At 39.6% G+C, this 18,900-nt stretch overlaps 1 protein-coding gene across 1 annotated transcript in view; it reads left to right on the forward strand.

Moving 5' to 3' along the window:
• LOC118806084 (potassium channel subfamily T member 2) overlaps positions 1-18,900 on the forward strand; it is a 154,556-nt gene that overhangs the window by 106,644 nt on the left and 29,012 nt on the right. The window lies entirely within an intron of this gene.

Raw genomic sequence — 18,900 nt, forward strand, 5'->3', positions numbered from 1 at the left:
TCTTTCTAAACTCATTCTCTTTTTCGTATGTTTTACAACGTACTGTTCATACATATAAGTTAGTAGTGAGTGAAGTTAGCTGTATAAGCACTGGTGTGAAGAACCAGCAAACAACTAGGATGTTTACAGTAGTTATTATAGCCTAGAAAATGTCTGAAATTTGACTTATGCCTGCTTGCAGCTATGCTCCAAAGTTACGACCGGTCTTAGTAAAAATGTACTGACCTAGGTGTAAGCCCTGTTGGTCTACCTGGCCCCTGGACCGTTGGTCAGGCATTATCATTATGTCTGCATATTCACATGTTACTGCCCTATGGGCTTAGTAATGCTGTGTAAAAATTCCTTGTTAACAGCAAAAGAGAATAAAACATTGTGTTTAAATCATTTAATATTGTATTGCAAGCTGTTTAAAGTTAAATTAGTCCTAGCTCTCTAATTCTCTAGCAGGTCTCTCTCTCAGCACAGCATTTATCACCTTTGAAGCATCATCATCAGGTTGTTATGGGGAGATCTTTGTAAATTTAAGGGTTTTTTCCCAGACTGTGCTCAATGTAGAGACATCACAGCCTTTTCTCTGCGTGAGCTAAAGCCGCAGCGTTGTTTTTGACAGCACTGTGGAACGGATCAGGGTAGGATTCCTCTGGCTGTCGGTGAGCGCGCCCCGTGTTGTGACATGGCCTGTAAAGAGGTGCTCTAAGTGGCTGAGTGGGTGGCATTAATGATTGCCAGTGAAGACCCGACTTGAGCTCTACAAATAGCTTAATCTCTGCCTAATACCCGCATCCCTACGAAAAGCGGGTTAGCAATTCTCTCGTGTACGTCTTCGCTTCTTCTCAGATATTCAGCTCATTGGCCTCTTTTGCAGACTGGTGGGGATCTTTGTGCATTAATTGATTTTTTTTTTATTTGTAAATGTTTCTCAACAGAAAGCTGACTCCCTGCTCCCTCCCTTGTTTCGGCCCGGTGCGCTGCATAGCCACGTCAATAGCCAGATCACTTCAAAGCAGGAGAACAACGTGCTGATTTAATTAGTGTCGCCAGATGAGGAGGGCCGCTGTAATTACTGTCTGCGGGAAGGCCGCTCACATTGGACGATAAAAATGAAAAGCTGTCTTAGAGGTGTGGGGGGAGAGAGAGAGAAGCTATTATGTAGCTTACCTTGCTGATTCTGGGTCAGTAATTGGCTGCCCACAATGCTTCTTTCTAGGGCTAGCCTGAACAGCATTTTACAGGATTCTAATACTCTAATGTTTGAGTGAGTACTCGAATACTCGTTCTCAAATTCACTCTTAAAGACAATATTTACATTTTATCATTAACCACTCTTTTAGGTGTGTTTGCATTTTAAGCAAAATATTCCAGTTTTTGATTTGTAACAATTGGACATTTATACATCCCAGGGTTGGTGCCACACCTTCAAAGTGACGGGGCAATAATTATTATTTCTTAAAGTACCCCTAAAGTCATAATTAGACAAGGCTGCATAGTATCACCATACCCAGGGGTCAGCAACATTCAGCTCCGGAGCCGCATGCGGCTCTTTTACTGCCCTGTTGCAGCTCCACAGCAGAATTAGATGTTTAGGTAAAAATAAAATAATAAGCTCTGCTGATCGTTCTAACACAGTTTTACCAATAAATGGTCTTAAACACTGGAGTTAAAGTATAACTGCTTATTCACCCTTTAACCCTGAAGATTGGCGCGCAGACTGCTGATCACCATAGCAATGCAGACAACAGTCTCGCCTAGCTAGAAGGTAACAAAAAGGCAAAGAGAAAGATTTAAGATGAACATTGATAATTTAGAGACGAGTGGACTTATTTACATTTATAATTACTCCAGCTGGTTTCCTGATATGTTTAATATGCAACGAGAAGCTGTCAAACACTAAAAAGTCACAAAGCTGAAGTCAGCTTCTTGTTCAGATTTTCTCGTTCCACCTTAAATGGTGCAGCAGTAACATTCTGGCGCCTCAGGCTGAATTTAAGGTGAAACAGGAAAATTCAAACAAGAAGCTGGCGATTGAGAAGCTGACTTTAGCCTCGTAAAAAATCGTTGAGAGACATTTTACAAGAAACTATTCTACTTTTTCGGAAGAGTGTCCTGCCAGAGATGTGAGAAAAGCAGCTATAGCTGACCTAAAGCTTAAAGCAGAGTAAAGTAAGTCTGCCTTTTTTGTTTATATTAGATTTTTTAGCCTGTACTAGTACATTAGCACATACTGAGACATATTTAAGCCAAGATGGTAAAATGGACATAAAATGTTGTGGTTCGCAAGGTGGCCTGAATTTTGTTGAAAGGACAAAATGGCTCTTCTTAACATTTTGGTTGCCGACCCCTGACCATACCTGTTCAGCCTGTATGCAGAACATATAATGAGAGAAGCAGGACTGGAGGAAGGTTGGTGGAAGAAACATCAATAACCTTTGATATACAGATGATGCAACGCTCAGCGGAAAATCTGGAAGACCTGAAGGCCCTTACAAGGAAGGTTAAAGAACAGAGTGAATAGATGGGACTTCAGCTTAATGTGAAGAAGACTAAGATTATGACGACAGGAAAAAGTGCTAATCTTTCCATTGATGGAGAAGATGTGGAAATTGTGGACAGCTTTTGCCTGCTCAGATCAATCATTAACAGCAGAGGATCTAACAAGAAACTCAACACTAATTGGCAGAGCAAGGATGAAGGAGCTTGAAAAGATCTCCAAATGCAACAATTTGTCTCTATAAATGAAGATCAGAATCAGGCTGTGGTCTTCTCTGTGGTTCTTTATGGATGTGAAGGCAGGGCAGGAAAAATATAGCTGAACTTTGAGAGAACTTTGGATGGCAAAGAAAATAAACAAATGGATCCTCGAACAAATCAGGCCTCACCTCTCACTCAAAGCCCAGATAACCAAAATCAAAATGAATCAAATCTTATTTTTGATTCAAAACCATTATGCCCTTATGGAAAAGTTGATTGTAAAAGAGGAAGAGTTTGGCCAGCAACAATATGGATTGAGGCAATCAGGGGAATCATGAACCAGCTATCCAGCTATTCAGAAAAATGAGGAATGAAGAATAAAGACCCAAAGAGAAGACCAAATAATTCTGGAGATATATATATCCCTGCTATATATATCCCTGCTGCTTATCTCTGTTTTTGACGTTTTTATCATAATTTGAAAATGCCTGTGGCCCTTTACATTGTGTTTAAATTTCATGAAGAATGGATCAAAACAAACAGCCCAAAATGACTAAAAATATATATATATATATATATATATATATATATATATAAATGTTATAGGAGCATGCACACGTCCTGTAGCTCTTGTTTCCCATTTAGAGATCGGCTGCTGGCCTCATGCTGCCTCTCGTGGCTCTTGACGCATCTGGTACATCCTCTTGTTAACATATATTTTATTATATCGGACTCTTATAGGTTCAAAGTCATTTGTGTTGTACAAAACTAAGCCTACATAACGCCCTGTACATGTTTCGGATGTACTTAGAAAGGTTTCAATGTGTGTTTTCAATAGGAAAATGTGAACTCAGCACTATAGAAACACATTTGACACAAAAACACATACCAATCTATATAACCATAATAATCCGTCCAAGTGGAGTTAACCTTGTAAAAAGCACATTTTTGAGTGCAGGGGGTCTTTAAGAAAGAAAAGTCTGCTAGTGGAACTGCAGCAGACTGACAAATGACAAAATACATGTCTTGAACCTGCAGGTTCACTGGGTTCCGCCAAGGTCATTACATTGTAAAGGGAGAAAAGACAGTTGAAAATGCAGCTTGAAAAAACAGCTTGAAATGCTCAGCATGGTGGCTGTTTATGGGCAAAGTCCCCCCCTTCAATAAAAGAGCCAGTCAGTTTGCTTGTACCCCCCAATAGGTCGACAGTCTGTGCAGTTTCGGGAGAGTGGAGTTTTTTATTCAGATACAATACATTTTATTCCGTCTCAAACTCAGAAAGCAGTGTGTCAAATGCCTGCTCGCTCTTGTAGTTCCAGCCACAATGATACATTCTTTTTTTACAGTCTCAAAGATGCTGAGAGACAGATGAGCTGTAGTGTTCTGTCGGATATGGAGACAGATGAATCTGACACGATTTCTGCCCAGAAAGATAGCAGTAATGATACAGTAAGTAGGTTCGAGACGTGAATCTTGCTTTACCACTGAGTTTTCATGGTCAGTTTAGCCTGTTTAATGAATGGAGCCAAGTTCATATTCCACTGTTTACTTGGTGGTCCAAGTTCAGTTCCATTGTGAGTGACATAACTTCAGTAGGTGAAAATAATTCTTAATTCGGCAAGTTATTTTAAATTTTTTTACTAAAATTGTATTAACAGCTGTTCATAACATATAGAAATCAGCTAACGTTTGCTAACTTGCTCAGCTTCTATACCTGAATAGAACTCATCATTTAAATCAGCATTTTGCAGGCTGCAAATGACTAACATCAAGTCCCCTAACATCAGCCGTCCCCCAGTAACGCCGCTTCCACGTATTACGTGTATTTCGTGGAACGTGGAAGCGGCCGATATTGGGGGACGGCCGATGTTAGGGGACGTGACGCTACATTTGTTATGCTAATGTAACTTCATTACTCTGTTAGCTTGCTAGTTAGCATGCTAAAAACTATGACTAACAACAACAACAAAAAGAAAGACCAGATTTCTGAGGTGAAGTTTATAGCCAGATAAAGCGATTATTCACAAGTTTTGTGTACATTATGTTCAGACGTCTCAAAAACGTATTGCATTGCAAAGTTTGCATGGCTAGCCGATTAGCTCGCCGAGCCTAAGCTACCCGAGGGCAAGTGTGTTCTGATTGAATAATCCACTCTTCGCTGTCCCGTTGTACTATGAGGTGGTGAGTCAGCGAGTCAGCAAGGACAAAAAAGTATTGAAAAGGAGCCCAGGCCAAGGAACAGAGAGCGGGTGGAGGAAAAAGTAGAGAGAGTGAGTATATAAGAAGATGAGGAATGGAGGAGGAGGAGAGAGCTAAAATGAAAGATTCAAAGGAGCACAGAGGGGAGGCACGAGGGACTGACCTTGAAGGGAAATTGTAAAGTGCTAATTTGACTTTGGTTTGGGTGTGCAGAAGAAATCATTGAAAGGTTATGTCTAATTCTCTCTAACTTGACTTTATTTCACCTCCAAATGTTACATTTTGACAGAATGTTGCACAGCAGTAGGTAATCAGTCCTGCCGGTCTGGCCTAGCCTGATTCTTACCGTCTCCAAATCAGAGTCCAATCTGTACTTCTTTATTCAGCCACAGTTATGTGCCTTGACTAGAGATGTACACAGAAACACGATGTAGTTACAAGCTGAGCAGAATCCACTGAGTCTAAGGTATTATTGGGAGGGGATTTGTTTTATATGGGGAGGTGGAGTAAAGTAGTTATTACCCGTGTTTCTCAATGATTTTAGTCCCGTCTGAATCTTCCATGACATTATATTTATCTAAAATAACCCCAGGTTACGTTAATCCTGTGTGAATTGCCATGTCGGTAAATATTCCATCACATCCTGTGAAAAAAAGGAGTTTTCGTGGTTTGGAGGCACTCTAGTAAGTATTTACTTGTATTCTCTGTAGATAGAATGACGCTGATATGGCCTTACCTCAAATGTAAATGGAATCAAGTGGGTTCAGACTCCTGTTGAGCATATGGTTAGTGTTTCTCTGGAATGTCCTGTCTTCTGTTTGGGTCTTCATGCTTTTTAATAGCTTGTTCATGATTCCTCTGATTGTATCCATCTATCTTGTTGCTGGCTGTCCTCCTCCTCTTTTACCTTCAACTCTTTCAAGCATAATGGTCTTTTCCATTCAACTAGATCTTCTCATAATATGTACAAAATAAGAGCTTCAGTTTAGTTTTTTGGGCTTCGAGTGAGAGGTTTCTGTTTCTTTTTTGTGCCGTCCAGGGTTCTCTCAAAAGTCTCTGCCAGAACCTCCAAAGGCATCAAATGCTTTTGCTGTCCCACTTTTTGGACCCCATTTACACCTGGTCACTTCATGTGACTGATATCTGGATTGTATCTTGATAAGATTTTAACCACATGCATTTACAACTAACTGGGTGTCCCCAGTTAGTTGGACTGAAATCTGATTGCTGTGTCAGAAGGAATATGCAAATCTGCTCATTACGTGGCAACCAATTACCAACTGTTCATCCGTTCAGCCTCTTTCTCTGCAGTTTCTTTTGCACAGTAGTGTCTGTCCATATTGCTACTAAGCGTTTTGTTTTGTCCGGTTCCCTACCTTGGTTATCTTCCTCTCAGACATGGATCACATGCCCAGTGATGTGCTGCATAGGGAGGAGTTTCAAGGTTACTGGAAGTGGTTTTGGTTGCCAAATGTCTCCATATCCCCAAAACTTACCTAGAGCAGCTTTAACATAGAAATAATTTCATTATAAATAGATTCAGTAGACTAACCACACTTTAAAAAGTGGCAGATAGCAGTGAATTGTGCCCAACATCACCCTTTAACCAGGTAAAATCACTGTAACACACAGCCTCTCATGGCTTATAGGCTTAATATGTCAGCACTGCTATCTCTTTGCGAGATCCCACAAACTCACAGGCAGCCTCTATCCTGAGGAGCGAAGTGCAGGAAGAATGTGTCTGAATGTGCGGTCAGCTTCAAGGATCTTTAACCATAATGCAAAACGTGAAGCAGACTGGGGCTATTTTGTTTTAATAATGCATGAATCAATAAGACCACAACGAGTCATGCTGAGACCTTCGTTTAGATGGGGTCAGAGTTAATTTGACCTATCCACCTAGACATAGAAAACCATGCCTCAGCACCACTTGAAACCAAGTGTCAGAACACCCCAAGAGAACTGTCATGTAGCATTCTACTCCAAACGTGTTTATCTGTCCAGTAACATTGTGTTTGCTCCTTTTGGTGGTGCTTCACATGTCTTGGAGGAAGTATGTACTGGCCTTCACCCTTCACTTAGCTTTCACCCTCCCAACTAGCATTACAAAGCTAATAGGTGGACCTGAAAATAACTAAACTGGGGAGAAAATTGTGCAAAACTATATTACGCCTGATTTGCACCATTTGCACTCTAATACAGCACTATTTGACACCATATTGACAGACACTCCTGTCTGCTTTGAGCACTGACCAGATATATTGGATAGATAGCCCAAGACTTTATTGGAGATTCTTCTGACTGCAAGATTACGTCATAAGCCAGCCAGTGTTGCTCCACTGGAGAAAATGTCAATAAAGTCAATAATTGCTTATTTTCTGCAGCTAAAATCGCAGTGGTTTTTTACTGTTTACTGTTTGCTTGTGCAATATGTGTAGAAAACTTAAACTTATGATGATTGGATAGTGGTTTGTGTGGGAAACTATGATGATTGGGAAGCAGCGAATGATATAATGTAAAACCTACTAATGTTAAACTGCTCTTTTTTCTGTGGAGTGGGTGTTGCCCCAGGTCCTATACCTGACAACACTGGAGTGTGTGCTCAGTTGAATGGCTCTCAGGGACAAAGATGCAAGTCACATAGCAATATGTAGGTTGTTTTTCTAAAAAAGTGTGTTTTATTTGCGTAATTTCTCTTTGTTTGTCACTGTAGCAGATACTGTAAGTGAGCATTACTGCTGAATAATACATTCCCATTGCTCATTGTTGACTGGCTCTAATAGAACACAAATGTTCTGTCATGCTCTCTCAATTAGAGTAGAAAAGCTGAAAAACAACCGTTTGGGTGGGGATTTGGGGGGGTCCTGGTATCATTTAGCTCTGATCTTAACTTTAATGTCTGTGTTTTGGGGGGCTTTTAAATAAGCTGCTGTAGCCTCAGACATAGCATTCCTCTTAGAACACAAGGAAACCACAGAGTAAAAAGACCAAAAACAACCAAATACACCAAAAATAGCCCAACGTCCAACTGATGAGTCATGATCTCTTTCTTTCATTGGAAAAACACGGCCCCCCGTCTGCCGGGTAATGGTGTGACTGTTATTTTTGACTTGAGAAGACTCCAAAAGGTACTGAGGAAATGGAACCTAAATGGACAAGTCTTTCCCTGTAAGAGCATCACGTATGCACATCTTCACGGAATTTGTATTTGACCTCTCATACAGCCCCTGTATAGTACACTGAAAAAAATGCTTTGAATTTATATGACTCGAATGTGTCAAGCGGTTGCACATGAAAAAAATGTATTACATCAACATAATTCTTGTCAAAAGAAGCAAAATGAAAGACAGCAATTGTGCTGATGTAACATATTTTATTAATGTGCAACCAACTGACACATTTGAATCAGAACCCAGTAGACTTCCAGTGTATTTCACGTTAACAGCTACATGCTGGATCTCACGACTGTCTGTGGCATAACTCTTATTCTACCACCCAGACTTACTAAACCATCTGAGCTGCACTGTTACTGTATCAGTGCTTATTCCTTTTAGGGCCCCTCATGGTTTTAACACCCTAAAACATCACTTTTTACATTTTTGTTTAATCTCTTGCACTCACAAATGTGTCTTTTAAATGGTTAAATCCTCTTGAATATTTTATTATGATTATATAGGTTGGTATTTGTATTACCTTAGTACAAAGTTCACATTTTACAGGCTTTTTAGGTACTTTTTGGCCACTATATAGCAGCCTAGGTTCACATGTCACGAATGAGCTTGAACCTATTAGGGGTTGCATGACTTCAAACTCTTTAAAGCCGACAGTTATTTGATAAAACTCGAGTTGATGTTGATGAATTGCTGATGATGTCATGAATAAAACCACAGGAGAGGGGAATGCTGTGCCACAAGCAACTTTACAAATTCTGACTTTTAAAATCTGTGATGAAGCCAAACTCCACAGGTCAGTAGAGTGTGACATGTCCTTTCCAACGAGCCCTCAGCATTGCTAGCCTTCAGGGAACCGAAGATACAGACCCTGGAAACTTGCACATTTGTATCTGACTTAGGCACACCCTAGCCGGCCTTACTGAGATGCTCGCTCATGGTGGAGGTCTGGAGAGCCAGAGAAATTTATAGGTAAAAACAGGATTATAGGGCGTTTTGCCTCCTCTTCAACAACACAGGACTTTCTGCTGTAGTCTTCGGGAAACCGGAGATGACTAAATTTAATATCAGATTTTAAAGCACTGTGGATCGGTGGAGAACAAAGCCAAACTCCAAAGGTCAGTAAAGCGTGACGTGCCCTTTCCAATGAGCCCTGAATTGCATTGCTAGCCTTCAGGAAACCGGAGATACGGACCCTGAAATCACCAGGCTCCTCATCTGTTGTCTTTTCTGAGGTGTCCATGTTGTTAGTGACATAATCACATGATCAGTAACATAGACCTCAAGCTTAAAGCGTCATCGCTGATCAGTAATGTCGACTATAAGACTCTGCAGGAGAAAAACTATTTTGAATGTGGTTGCATGTGGGTGCCTCTTTATAAGCTGAAATTGTTTACATTTTTCAATATTTTTACTCAGTTAATCATCACTCAGTTGCTAATTCCCACCCAAAAGCTATGACTAAGCTAGGTGAGGAACTAAATAAAAAGAGGAAACACAGTGAAGCAACTTCAAGCAGCTTGTAAAGGAGCAGCTACATTCGCTATTCTTTCTGAGTAAGCTCAACCTAAACTGCACTTAGATGCAGTACAAAAAATGTGAATCAGGAGAACTTTTGACAGAAGTTAAAAATTTAAAAAGCTATTCAGTAGATTGACTTAAAACTTGACCTGACTTAATCGTTTAATGTATGTGTTAATACACCGACAGGCCACTTCATTAAGTACCCCTACTTGGATTTACACATAGTCCATAATATCAGCTCCACTTACTATATAGGTGCACTCTGTAGTTCTACAATTACAGACTGTAGTCCATCTGTTTCTCTGCATACTTTGTTAGCCCCTTTTACCCTGTTCTACAATGGTCAGAACCACTGCAGCGCAAGTATTATGTGGATGGTGGATCATTCTCAGCACTGCAGTGACACTAACATGGTGGTGGTGTGTTAGAGTGTGTTGTGCTGGTATGAGTGGATCAGACACAGCAGTACTGCTGGAGTCTTTTCACTCACTGTCCACTCTATTAGACACTCCCACCTTGTTGATCCACCTTTTAGAAAGAGAGAGACTCAGAGACAGTAACTCATCTGTTGCTGCACAGTTTGTGTTGGTCATTGTCTGTTCCTTCATCAGTGGTCAAAGGATGCTTTCCATAGGACGCTGTTGGCTGGATGTTTTTGGTTGGTGGACTATTCTCAGTCCAGCAGTGACACTGAGGTGTTTAAAAACTCCAGTAGCACTGCTGTGTCTGATCCACTCAGACCAGCGCAACACACACTAACACACCACCACCACATCAGTGTTACTACAGTGCTGAGAATGATCCACCACCCAAATAATACCTGTTCTGTGGTGGTCCTGTGAGGGTCCTGACCACTGAAGAACAGGGTAAAAGGGGGCTAACAAAGTATGCAGAGAAACAGATGGACTACAGTCTGTAATTGTAGAACTACAAAGTGCACCTGTAAGGTAAGTGGACCTGATAAAATGGACAAGGAGTGTAGAAACAAGGAGGTGACTTTATGTAGTGGCCAGTCACTGTGTGTAATTACATATAAATGAGTAAACTGAGTCAAACAACACTGATAATGCTAGACTTTTAAGGATTAAATAGCCTTGATTTCCAGGTGATTCAGTGTTTTCAAGATTAACAGAGCCACTGCTGTGGAATCAGCACCCTTTCTTTAGGGGTGTCTATCATTTTTTTCGAACAAATAACGTCACGTAGGGTGTGAATGAAAAACGAGGCAGGGATTCAAACTCCGGACAAATGACTCTGCAGCGCACGACCACGGCATGAGCCACGATTTTAGCAGAACCCTTTGGCAAGCACGTTAAGTACTTAGTAGTAAGTAGTAGTTGGGAAAAACAGCCCATAGATTTTATGACACTCCTGGATTTAGTAGTAAATGATGGTAGTCTCTGAGCCTGATTGCCACCAACTACAGTCAACTCCAGAATTATTGGCACCCTTAATGAAAATGAGCTAAAATCAATATATTAAAAAACACACATGGAGTGAGTGACATTTCAAGGTTAAACAAATGGGTAACCTGCATACTTTGCTTTTTACACTGTATTTTGGAACAACAAGAAAAACGTTTTCTTCAGTAACACTTTTATTAAACGTAGGTTTCAAGTTTGGCACCCCATTGATAATTTCCAGTTCCTTGATATTCTTGGGTCTTCTATTGCAGACTGCCGTCTTCAGTACACACAACAGGCTTTCAAATAGGTTCAAATCTGGAGACTAAGAGGGCCGTTGCAAACTTTGACTTTGTATTCTTGCAGCCATTTCTATATGGATTTTGATGTGTGTTCGGTGTCATTATCTTGCTAAAAAATCCGCCACAGCCTTCTAGCAGAGGCAGACAGATTTTGGGCCTATATCTTCTCGTATTTAGTGGAATTCAGACCCCCTGGGCCACTATCAGCAAAAGAGCCCCAAAGCATCAATGATCCGCCACCATATTTGACAGAGGGTGTGAGATGCTTTTCTTTTTTTGCCAAATGTAATGATGGTGTGCAAATTTGGAAATCCCAAGTTTCAACCTGGGACCGTCTGTTTTACCTTTTTTTGAGTCGACAGCTCTTTGGTTTTATTTACGTTGATGGATTAAAAAGGGATTTTACAGGTGCGTAACTACATATCTATCGTCCAGTGAAACAGGAAATAGTCATAGATTACAGTGGAGTTCCTGGAGACTAGGAGCAATTGAAGGACAGATTTTTTCCCCAAAAATGCAAATTTCTTTTGTTTTACATAAAAAAATGTCAGGTGTGCCAATAATTTTGCCCTATATGTTTTGTAAAGAACACACTTTTACTTAAATACTTATATTAATATATGGTAAGCAATTTCTCCAAATATTATATAAAAATTTGAAAGAAAACTCCAGTCTCCATTTGCATTGTATCAAAATTTCATGATAAACAGACCAATAGAAATCGTCCAAAATTACTTGGAAAAAAATCTTGTTACATTAACCTCCATAGTTAAGTCTGTGCTGTTGTCCATTTTATGTTGTACAGTGTCAGAAACCACATAAGCGAGTGTTTGAGTCATCGTGATTTAGGCATGCAGTTTGCACAGTGCTAATTAATGTGGTATAAGCTTCTGTGACTTGTTAGCTGTATTAGCCTCGTAGCTCCATTGCTGAAGAAGCAAACTTCAGACATCGATCTTGGCACACCAAGACTCTCAGAGAGGGCATTATTAAATATAGCAACACCATCTTGTACAGCAGCTCCGGTTTCATGGCGTTCTGTATCTAAAACTTGAAGTTCCTCTCCAGTCGTCACTGCTATGCAACAGTTACATTCAGTCACTGTTCAGTGGAGATGTCTAAGCCTGTTCTTGGCTGTCTAGACTTGCTCAGTCTGCGAAGGCATTCCCCTGTATAACTTCATGACTACAAAATGTACGTAATTGCTCCTTGTTCTACTTTCAGCCGCTATAAAGCCATATATTTCTCTTTAATGTCAGCTCTGTACCCAAAGCACTTAGACATGTTGTTTACCTAAAACTCCATTTGGAAAAAGTCAAATCTTGACCCGAAGCAACAGCAAAATTACAGAGCCATGTCCAATCTGCTTTTCTTTTACTGAAATACTTCACAAGGCTGGAGCGCAGCAGCTCGCAGCATTTCCAGCTGACTTCTGACTACTTCATGTCTGAAAATGGAACACCCCCACTTTTTAGGCCCCACTGCTTCACTGAAATGTCACTTTAAACAATTCTTTCAGCCAAATGCACAGAACAAGCGTTCAGAGAGTTCATATAATTTCATTTAACTTTACATAATTGCATTTCAGTTTTACATAATTGCATTTCAGAATTTATTTCTTAATTTATTCATTAATACACACAGTCCTACTACTAAAATTGCTATAAAAAGGTTCTTTTGAATGATGCCATAGATGACCCACTTTTAGTTCCCTAAAGAACCCTTCAATTGATTTTGTAAATGAGACGTAGAACTCGTTTTAAAAAAACACATAATATAAGGGCTCCATAGCAATCACTGGCAATCTATAGTAATCAAACTACTGTGAAAAGAGCAGAACTTTCATGGTGGCCTAATGACATTCATACTATATACAACTTTCAAACTGTCTCTTTCAATTAATCAAATGTTCTCTAATTTAAAATTTTAAATCTAATTTAACATTGCATTCACAAATCATCATCATCTCCTCCATACAGTGAGATTCAGTCTGAGTCAACTTGGGGAGAACCTGCCAATTTCATATTAATCCCTTTATTATACTATTAACATTACTGTAAAGTGCAAGACAGCATAGGCTGTTAGCCACTATAGCAGCAAAGTTAAATACAACATAAAAGGCCTAAACCCCATATCATATGCAGACTTTGCTAAAACTATAAATGAAATGACTCCCCTTTGAGCCAAAATGTGTATTCAGCTGATATTGAGGCTTACAGATTAATCCAAAACTGACATTTGCTTTTGCCTTTGGAAACGAGTAGAAAACAAAACACTCTGCTCTGTCAGGGTGTCAGGTGTCTTTTACAAGCCTGCTCTCTTACGACCATGTCTTCAAATTGCTTACAATTCAAAACACATTCATGGAATCGGCTGCAAACTGAAAGGTTGACCAAAGTAATCATGGATAGCAAAGCTTGCTAAGCAATGATTGGATAGCAAAGACCAGACAAGAAGCGCCATGCAGGAGATATAGAGCAGTGCTGAATGGCAGGGTGCCAGTGGTGATGTGTGCATGTGCATTAAAAAATAATATAGCTTTGAATATTTGGAAGCAAATGAGCAGAACTTGGAATCGGTCAGTTATGCATTAATAACATAAGAAGCTGAGGTGATTCACGGGCCCACCAAAACAGACATGGATGCAATTGCGTGCCCTAACATTGTGCCTCTGCCTAGAACTTACATTCAAACTAAGAACCAGTTAAGTCCCTTTATTTTTAAGAGTATTCTTGGCATTGGCCTGTATTGTGCTAACCCCTTTTTTGTACATGGGTGTAGACAATCCCTGGACCCAAGACCTCAGACTGGTGGCAAAAAAACTGGATCGGGACATTCCTACTTTAATGTGTATGATGTAATGCTGATGAATATAAAACTGCTGTTTATATAATTGAATATTGCTTTTGTCGGAACAAAACCTTGTATCTCCAAAATGCTAAGTTTACAGGAGAAGTAAAAAACTTACCTTACTTTTAATGTAAGTCATTTTGGGACAATTCTGTTAGTTTATTCACCATGAGATTTACAGACAATGTAAAGGGCAATATTTTCAAATTATGGGACATAATGTACATAAGAGGTTTTGTTCCGACAGCAGCGATATGCATTATTGCGTTGTATATGTGTAATTGTTTTTCTGTCTAAATGCTGTAGCTTTTGCCTGGCTCTAAACATTTACTGATTACATTTATTCGCACATCTATTTACATGCATTTATTGATTATTGATTACCTCATTGTGAACCAGCAGGCAGAAAAAAACAAGATTAACCAGTAATATCATGTTTCACTTCCCCCTCTCAACACCCTCAGCTAACATCAAATGAAAGCCTCAGCTTTCTGTTAAAAAATGCGTCACAGTACGAAAGGAAAATGCATTGTGATTTCCCATTCATGTTGGTTTTAAGACTCATACAGGTACATTTCATGATATTTGTCAGGTTTACCAATTAAATAGTTATTAAATGGCTTCTTCTGAATTGTAAAATGACTAGTTTCAGTCTGAAAACCTGACTGGCTGTGTTTATATCTGTTGTAAAACACTCATCACATACACCTATGACCACCTCCCTGAATTCAACAACTACATTCTGTGTTAATGAACCAAGTCACACTGTAATTGGACTGTCATGCTGCGATCATGGACTACCAACTGTACAGATAGTTGAAGCAAGAACCTGGTTTTGTTTAAACTAAGGGGCTGACAGCTTGATGGCTAGGCGAAAACTTAGCAGGCTAAACAGGCTAATGGATACTAGCCTAAGTCTAAACTGCTCCTCCATTAGCATTTAGTGAGAGTAAAAAATTAAGGGTAAAGAATAAGTTACATTTATGTTTTACACACTTCAAATGTCTGTGTTTTGGGGTAAATCTGCTTTAAGTAGTGTTAAATCCAAATGTGTGGCACTAACAAATACAGAAAATGAATGGGAAGACCAATAACAGCAGCCACAAACCACATTAACGATACAATGGTACAAAAAGGACCAGGGTAGTAATGTTAGCTGAGGTAAACTAAAATTAACATTTGTCTTTTTATATAAAGGACTGGCTGCCTCACTCTGTGCACACTTCAAGTCATACATCATCTGCTATGGCCTTAATTGTATGTAGCAATGGCAAAATGCTGACGTGGAAAGAAAGTGAACAGCTCTCGGAGTCACAGCGCGCCAGCATGCATCAGCATGGAATGCCTGTGCCAGTGTACATACCTTCATTAAAACAATGGTTTTGATTTTTTGGACTCTGCACCACACAACAAAGCATGTCCTGTGTGTGGTGGTCTTAAAAGTTCTTGTTCATCAGCATGGTTGCCTGGCATGAACAGCACACTGCAAACAAGCTACGTTTCTTGGTGAAAAAAACCTTGTTATTGCGGTTATTATTGATTATAACTTTAATTATTAATTGAAAATGTGTGTATTGTATCTCCCCAAAACACATCCAACACCTGCTAAAGCCCTATCGACCTCCATGAAATCTGGCAGCTGTATCACAAATCTCAAAACAAAGGCAGAGATTTTTTTTTCTTATATCGAAAAAAAGTGACATTTTCAATATTTTAAACTAGTCTTACAATCCATTGTTTAAGTTGTGAGCACAAAATTGCCCACAGCTCTTCCATACAAGTCCTCTTGATTTTGTAACTATTTCAATTTTGCTGGTCCCATTTCCATTCAATTATGCTTGTTTTTCTCTCCTTTTCATCAGTCCTTCACTGTGACTTTTATTGCTTCTTCTCTCTTTTTATGTAACGTGTCTTGCGGCACTGCGAAATGCTTTTTAAAATAAAATCATCTTGACCATGAAAGACAGCAAAATGGCAGGTACTCAAAGCAATAACAGCTCTGCAGATTTCACCAATTTACAACACTGAATGTTTTGCCTTTGTGAAGAATGTAATTCAGGCATCACTCAAGGTTAGAGTTTTAAAGGCCGGCGCTACTGTATTAAATAAAGGATGTGGAAAAGAATAATGTTAAGAATCATGCAGACTATCCACTGGTTATGGTTTCTCCATTTGGGTAATATAATCATATTGACTTCTTTTGGCCTAATTAGTGAAAAATTGTGAATATTTAGTTAGTAGGGCTGAGCTGAGGTTCTGCTTTATTAAATAGAATCCTGAACGGTGTACCTGCTGCTGGCTGTATTTAATGGCTGTGGGTCTTGTTTTAATGGAATAGCCACAGCACACACATTTAAGTATTCATAAAATGCCTCCAAATTCCCCTTTCGTCTTCTCAGTGTGTCATTCTTGCTTTCTGTTTCTCTCTGGCATTTAAATGAAGGTGGAGGCTGTGGCCTGGTGTGTGTGTGAGTAGAGGGCTGCCATCATAGGCAGTGGAGTGAGAGGAGGGTGGACACAGGGCAGGTCATTTTTGACCTCTCTTTATCTCAGCTACCCTTAATGGAAGAACAAAGCGGTGGCCCCTTCTTAAAAGTTCATTACAGATCAAATGCAGGGTTTTACTGTGGGAAGGAGCTTATATTACGTGTCAGCAAGGACAGAAAGATTCTTTTGTTGGTTACTTTATTTACCTGGTGATGGTGCTGAATAGTTTGTTGGGGATCTGTCTAATTGCGATTTTACAAAACAATATTGCAAATGCTATTTAAAGATTTAAAGGCCCCATCCCATTTCTTAGTTTTACCCCTAGCCCTTGTTTTCGAGTGTCACCCTAACCCCTTGGAATTGAGTTACAAGGGGTAGTGGTTGAAATCTTTGCCTATGAAATGGGACCCTCAAATAAAAGAACAGGCTACTAGCGCTGCTCTGTAGGCGACCCTGCAGGTCTGCAGTGATAGCAGAGGAGGGTAAAGTTCAGCAACCTCACTGCTGGGCTTTAGTTACGTTTAGGGAATCACATGCCTTCAAAGAAGGGTGTGCAACAATTATGTATTATCACCCACCCCTAATTCTTCGCTGATGTGAAGCTGAAATCAGCTATTCTCCAGCTTTTTGTTCGAATTTTCCCGTTCCACCTTAAATGGTGCAGCAGTTACATTCTGGCACTTCAGGCGTCAGTACTGCTAGACTATTTAAGGTGGAACAGGAAATTTAGCTAGCTAGCTAGCTACCAAGACATCAGCATACTATTAGCAAATGTTTATGCTGTTATGAATAAAAGGACCATAATACACTGAAATGTCATTAAACTAAGATAAAACAATAGTTATCATAATGTTTTAACAGAGAAACACGTACATTTGTGGGCCGTCTTGTCGGTTTTTTCGTTTATTCTCATAACACTCTGTTTGGAGTGTGACTCTGAAAAACCTCCGTTTGGAGGGCCATGTAGCCCTAACACCTCACCCTACCCCTCTGTCTCAACCAAAATCAGGACACCCTACCCTAGACGTGAACGCACAAAACGGAGGGCTAAGGGCTAAGTGGTAGGGGCAAAGGGTGAAAGGGGATTGTGCCAAAGAGTCCACCCTTTGTTCACTTCATGTCCAGCCAAAACGACAATGAAGTTATTCGTTCTTCAGCATTAGGAAATAAAAGCAGAGAACATTATATTAAAAATGACACAGAAGCCTTAACAACTAAATAGATAATCAAAATTGTCAGTATTCAGTGTATTTACTCTTAGTTTTTCCAAGAAATCTGCAGGGATATTTTTCCACACCTCCACAGTTCAGTCTTTGAAGTTGGTTGCATTTTCTGCTTCACACGAAAGTAATCCCAAACACATTCATTATTGTTGAGGTCTGGACTCTGGGGTGGACAGTCCAGTATTCTGAGAACACCATCAGCTTCTTTGTATAATTTTTAGATTGATTCTTGTTTGTCTGTTTCCTTTTCTCAGTCTCGACTAGCATTAATCTGTCCTCTCACAATGGAGGCATAGACACACAGCTTTGGTGGTCTACTAGGCGTTCTCTAACATTCCTCTGTGTCCTGCTGTAAACTGTATTAAATAATTTTCTCAGAAATATCTCCTGAAAAATGTATAAGCTTGTACTTAATAGTTGTTTCAACTGGAAATTTAATAAATGAAGGGTGGTCTCTGACTTTTTCACAGTCCTATATTTTCTCTAAATTTAACTCCAGGCCTGTATTGTTGGCATGAATTGCATCAAATATCTAACAAGCTTCTGGCTACTTACCTCAACTAAGTTTGTATTGCCATTTACAGCATATGGGTGTATGGCTGCTTCTGATTGGTCAAATTCATCTACAGGTAGCTGAAGTATTGGCTTGAAATTGCCCTCTTAAAATAAGTTATAAGGACTGTTATAGAATTTTACACCCTAATGTTTATCTGCTCCATCGGTACAACAATTTCAGTGTGTATACTTCTTCTTAGCAAACAAATAGGAACCCTGTTGACTTGCTGAAGCACCTTCCCAACTTCATTTTTTGTAAGTGTGTTTTGAGTCAGAAGGTTCTTTTTTATTATTTCTTTCATTTTTATCCACTTTTTCTCCCCAGCGTTATCATGTTGTGCCGCTCGGGAGCTTCCAGATTTTCTATTCTTTTTTGTTCTTTTTGACATAATTTTCTGTGGTAGCTGAGCATGTGGTACAGACGCAGCAGACAGAGATTAGAATAATAAATGCTGGAATATTCCTTGAAGATTATGTTGTTAATAATTTAGGCACTGGA

This window comes from Colossoma macropomum, unplaced genomic scaffold, assembly GCF_904425465.1.
Source record: "Colossoma macropomum unplaced genomic scaffold, Colossoma_macropomum, whole genome shotgun sequence".
In the NCBI taxonomy this organism is placed as follows: domain Eukaryota; kingdom Metazoa; phylum Chordata; class Actinopteri; order Characiformes; family Serrasalmidae; genus Colossoma; species Colossoma macropomum.